Below are 6,037 nucleotides of genomic sequence, written 5' to 3'. Positions count from 1 at the left end.
AAGTTGTAATTAATTTTTTGGTGAGAAGAGCCCTCTTAATAGATTTGTTTCTAAGGACTTTCTTTTTTATACAGAATTGGGTTTGCATTTATTGAGTTTTCATTTCAGGCTGCTATGGATGTCTCTGGACATTGTCTTAAGAAAAGGACATTCAAACACAAGCATGCAAGGCAGATCTTAGCATTAGACTTCATTTTTCTCTGCCAAACCAAAGAATGCTTCAGTATGGGACACTCCTGTATAATTATTGCAGAATCTTACATCATGTCATCTCTTCCATGCTTTACAATCTGGCATGGTGGGAAATGGCAATCATGTCAGTACTCGCCAAGTGAAAGGCACAATGCCTAGTAGGCAGTAGCAGAAGGCAAATACAGGGCTAACTCAAAGTATAAAGGAACACAATTCTCAGGAAAAAAAACCCTTATCTTTCAGTCAAGTGTAGACTAGAAGGATGAATGCTGTAGGGTCTGTTCTCAGTTTTACAAGGCAGGATTTCGCAAAAGTTTTCTACAGTTTGAAGCACATCTTAGTAGGGAAATAATGTCCTAGATCACTGCCCTTCCATACGCAATTGTAAAAATACAAATGAAAAACCAAAGTGATCCTGTGGTAACCTCAAGCAATCGCTAGTATGGAAAAAGAGGTATTAAGGAAGTATTTAATGTCTTTTTCTGTTCACATGGCTAGAAACAGTGGACAGTTAAAATTGTGTGAACAGCCTGTTCTCTATAAAGCACCAGCAAGGGTTCTGCAAGCTTTTGGTGGCCCCAGGTCAATTATTTGGGGATTAGTGGTAAATGGAATCATGTGGTTTATGACAAAAATAAGTTTGACATCTCCACATATATCCCCTTCTGTTCATTAAACTGATTTTAAAAAATCGTAGCTATTTGAGAGAACGGAAGCTTTATGGAATTGGGACATATCTGTATGTCTTTACAGAAAAACAATTCTTCCAGTACATTTGCTAAATAAAAACATTATAATTGTCTCTGTGGAAAAGTTGTTTTTCTTTGATTAAAATATTTTTCCCAATAATTACAGTAATGATGTTCGTCAGCGCTTTGTTCAAACCACAAACCTTTTTTTCCTCTTCCTGACACCCGTTCAGGTATCTGTTATCTACGTTGCTGCTGTTAAGCCTTCTGCGAGTCTGTGCGTTGAAGTGTGATGAGCTTTCCTTGTCTAAACATTTTCAGTGAACTGATCAGAATATTTTCACTAGGTTCCAACTACTGAGCCAGTTCTGAGCACTGTATTCACATACATAAGCCCTACTACAGTCTCCAATGCCTGCATTTATCCAGTGAAATTTGGTACATTTAGTCTGAGGAAAGATTTAGGACCCCAGTTAATTTCTGATCCATGCATAGTCAGTGGAGAAAGAGAGCCTTCAGGTAGCTACTTGGTCCACCTAAGACCTTGAAACACCTTCAAGACATACCTTTCCCTTTTCCCTTATTGCAAAAGGCATGTAGGGTGGTTAATCACTTATTTCAAATCACCCACTTAATTGCTTAAGGTGAAGGGACCTGAGCCTTGGGAGTGTTGCCCAGTATAGCTCCATGTTTGTAGCGGTGCCTGCTGGAAGTACGACTAGATTGTGATAGGCTGCGTATCACTGGAAATCTCCTTATTTCTGCCTTTGCACTGTGATGACATGAAGACCCGCAGAAATAGCTGTTGGGTTATGTTCTGTTTCAAAGACACTGTTGGTTAGTTTTTCCATATTAGGTGATATTATTATTGGCCATGGAACACTGAAAAATCAAGATGCAGGTACTTTTGCAGTTTAGTTGTATGGCCTGGCACATCCCTCCACTGGGAGCTGGTGCCATCAATTGCCCCAGGGTAATTCAGGGAGTCGTTATGCCTTATAAGCAAATAACCTGTGCTTGTGTCTTCATGTCCTCTGCGGACATACGAACCTTCAGGAAAAGCTATGGTAGCTTTTAGCCTTTAGCAGGCTAATGCCAACAGTGAAGTTCATACAAATATTTCACTTTATTTCATGTCTATGCACATTTACACTGTGTCAATTTATTATTGCTTTGAACAACCAGCTACAGAAAGCCAACCTATAGTCTAGAAGGCTTTTGAGAAATACCTGCATTTCTTGGTCTGCTTTGTAGGGTGGCATCTGTATTATAGCATAGGATTTGTGTAGCTGTCAAATGAAACTGCAGAATTACAGAGACTGGAAAGTAAGGTATGGTTGTGCACATTAGCTCTCATTTACACTACCCTTCTCTGCACCATTCTAGCAATGCAAAGGGAAAGAGGTGGTTGCCAGAGCTGTCCATGCTCACAGCCAGGTCTTAAAGCAGCTTTTAAAGCAGACCAGCATTCAAATGAATAGTCTATATGCGATGATGGGGTGAAGGGAAATGAAATGTACCAGTCTGTCCTCCTGAATGGGAGACCAGACCCACGTCAGCATAAAGTGGGAATCCAAGGGTTTTCCAGCATCTGATACCTTTCTGTTAAAGATTTATGAGTTACCTGTACATGACTGTCATTACTGGCCACGCTGAAGTCCACTTACACAGATGTATCTTTGATTCAGATAGGGCAACTGAAGTTTGCTTCAACTAGTGATGAAGCTGTAATTGTGCTCAGTATTTTTCAGCTACAAAAAGAATCTTACGTACTTTCTTACTTATTCTTTTCCAGGCCAGAGCCTGTAAAGAGTCCCTCGCCAGTGCTCATGGAAGTTTTGTTTCCATTCTTTGCTTCCATTCTTCTTGTCCCTCCCATTCCTTATCAAAGATAAGGAATTTTTTAAGGGAATTTAAAGCAAATGGAAGAACAGATGGTTCCATGCCATCAGCAACCAGCAACTTGGGCTGTTGGGTAGAAGTGTCTGTGTCACAATGAAGAAACAGTTTAAGCCCTCAGATGGCAGCATACGCTGAAAAATCTGAGCTGCCCTTGCTTTGCTAGGAAGCGTGGTGAGGAAGAGCAGGTAAATGGGATCAGCCCAGATAGCCTTACTGGCTTGTGGGAGGGCTGGAGAAGGTTGGCTTTCCTCAGTGCTTGCTGACATAAGAGAGAATGCTGTCCTCGCCTTTGTGTCCTTTGTCTGAAATGCAAGAGAGAAGCAGTCTCAGTGAGCTCTATTTCCATGGCAGAGGCACTTAGCACTAGTTTCACCTGGACTGGGTATACTGAACAACTTTTGAAATGTCACTGTATGGTTACCCAGTAGTGAAGCTATCTTTCACTCCCAATTTTAAATGGAGTCACAATACTGAAGTGTTTCTGACACATGCCTCTGCTCCCATTCTTATTCTGCTTCTTTTTGGTTTCTAAAAATGTTAATTTTTCTGCATCTCTGGCCACAGGAAAAGATGGCTATCCTACAACTGGGTGTATGTGGATGGGTTCCTGTATTCACCTGAGACCCTGCTGATGTCGCTCAACTTCTCTTCAATAGCTGATGTTCAGTCATGCATGCTTCATTTCAGGGCTGCAGTCTAAATTAGTCTAAAGTTAGCTCAGTGTATTCTGAACAAAGTGAATGGGAATTTAGCCCACAGGTAGTGATGTGTACATTTGAGGGTGGAATCTGGTTCTTAAATTTTTTAATGATTTTTTCAGTGCAGCTAAAAATTGGCTATGTGTGTTATATACATTATTGTGACTAAAGGAAGCAAAGGGAATGGAGCACATTACCTCATTTCTTAAAACTCATAAGATCAAAGCTTATTCTGAAGGATTATATGTCTGAAATACATCAAATTCTTCTGTTGACCTATGTATTTTCCACTGATGAAATTTTTTTTTTGTAGTGTTTGAAAGCATATAGTGTTTGGAAAATAGCTGTATTTCTGCACCAGGACATTACATTCACATTTATTTGGTCTGCAAAAGTCTTAGTTGGGATCAAACATGCTTTTGCCTAACTTTAATCCCTTTGCTCTGGCTACTCTGTTAAAATTCAGTAGGGTAACTTCAAGCTGGTAAGTCAGACTCAGCTAACGAAGCCAAGATGTTATTTTCTGTCCTTCCTTGGCAGTTGACTCCAGGAGCACTCTACAGCAGGAGGCCTATGCCATCCAGTGCTGGATATCTCCATACTGTCATCAGTACACAGACTGTTTTCTGAACGAGATCAACCTTGAAACAAATAATGTCAAAGTACTTCAAAGAAAGAGCCCTTTCAAGGAAGGAACATAGCTGTTGTCTGCTTGAGGCAGGCAGGAGAACTGGACCCAACTACACAATGTATAAGTGCATTCTAAAAAAGTACTTCAAAAAACAGAATTATCATTGGGTCTTCCTCAAAGCTGGCATCAGTTTTGCTCCTGATAAAAACTAACACAGATGGGTGACATTTAAATTTGTGCTTGCCTTGGTTGCTTCTCTACACTGCATAGTGGCTGCAGCCATTTAAGTCAACCGGAAAACTAAGAATTTCATGAGAATTGGGATTTCATCTTCAGTTTTCAGTGACACTGAACATGACTGCAGTGGCCATGAGGTACTAAGGAGCACATGAATCCATATATACCAGGCCATATCATCTCTGCTTTAATTCATATTAATAAAAAATAGCAAGAGAACAATGCAAATCATGCATTGTGGTAGTGATATTCTTGTGGTAATGGAATTACGCAGTTAAATCCCACAGATTTGTTCTCAGTCGAATTCCAAAAGCCAGAAAAAAGCAGGAGGAGAGATGCTGTTGGCATGCATTTGTATGTCCATGCTCTCCACAACAATGCCTGCAACTACCAGAGTTACTGTGGGAATCCTCATTATACTGAAAGACAAACGGTGGGATCCTAATAGTCCCCCTGGGCCTTGCTGATGCTGTGAAAGCTGTGTTCTTCTCATCTGATCTCAGGTAAGCTTTAACTTGTAGGTGTAAGGTGAGCTGGGACTTCAGAGCTCTTCAGCTCAGCATCTAACGGGGCTGCCCAACATACGGCCCATCCATCTGGGCTGCAGATATTCACCAGTCACGGAAAGGAAAAGCACTGTGGGGTTCCCTAGGAAAGATAGCCATGAGGAATGGGCTGTGACCACCTTTGCCTGGCTGGTAGCCTGCTCTGTGTATGAGACACCCTTGGGGAAGACAGCAGTCCGGCACGGTCTCCGTGACTTGTCACAGTGGTGACAGCCCACTCTCAGCTTCCCTCTTTTCTAAGAACCTCTGACACGTGGGCAGGCAGCAGCGTGCTGATGTTCACGTGCACAGCATACACACAGAAGGGTTGGCATGTGTCAAGTCTACTATGCATGAGTTGTATCACAATCAGTCATTTGACAGGACAGGGTCCTCCATGACATACGTAGTATATCCCATTGCAACAGTAAAGCTGGACATTGCCACCTAAGCAAGGTGCACTTGCTTTTTCCTCATACAGAAGCCTGCTGTAGGCAATGAGCTGTGACACAGGCATATGCCCCTATGAGGAAAGAAGCTCCCAGTCTTGTTATCCTGTTTGCCATGTTCTCCCAGCATATCTAGTCATTCCTTCAGCTAAATGCACATGTAGCACTTCCTCCAGATGCTACCTTTCCTGGCAGGTTCCTCAGGCTGATAAAGGAAGGCAGCATTCATAGCATTTATGATAATTTTCCCAACGTTTAGGGCCTCAGAGAAAAATTGCTTAGCATTTGAAATGCGTTGTTGTGTAAGATATTTAGCATGATATTGCGGCCTTTTTCCCCTATGACTTGCACCCAAAATCACCAGTGATTTTACTGGTTTCACTCCCAACTGACCCTAGGTCAATCAAGAGGAAAGCTGTCCCCCTCCAACACCCAGGGCTGTGCTACCATGAACAATAATCCATAGCAAAAAGATACATGGATTTACTACTTTCCCCAAAATATTAACATACATTTTTTCACCAGCAAGCACTTTCACTCCAAACATTACACACTCAGTCTAGCTACATACCTACTACCAGTTGGAAGGCAATTTTCAAGGAGGTGGAATGATTCTAAAATCATAAGTATAAACTCCCTGGTTTTCCACTTTGTCTTCATAAAGGTTGTAACACGGGAATCTAGGAATGCCAGG

Source organism: Gavia stellata, chromosome 2, assembly GCF_030936135.1.
Source record: "Gavia stellata isolate bGavSte3 chromosome 2, bGavSte3.hap2, whole genome shotgun sequence".
Classification (NCBI taxonomy): domain Eukaryota; kingdom Metazoa; phylum Chordata; class Aves; order Gaviiformes; family Gaviidae; genus Gavia; species Gavia stellata.
This window is presented reverse-complemented; position numbering follows the sequence as displayed.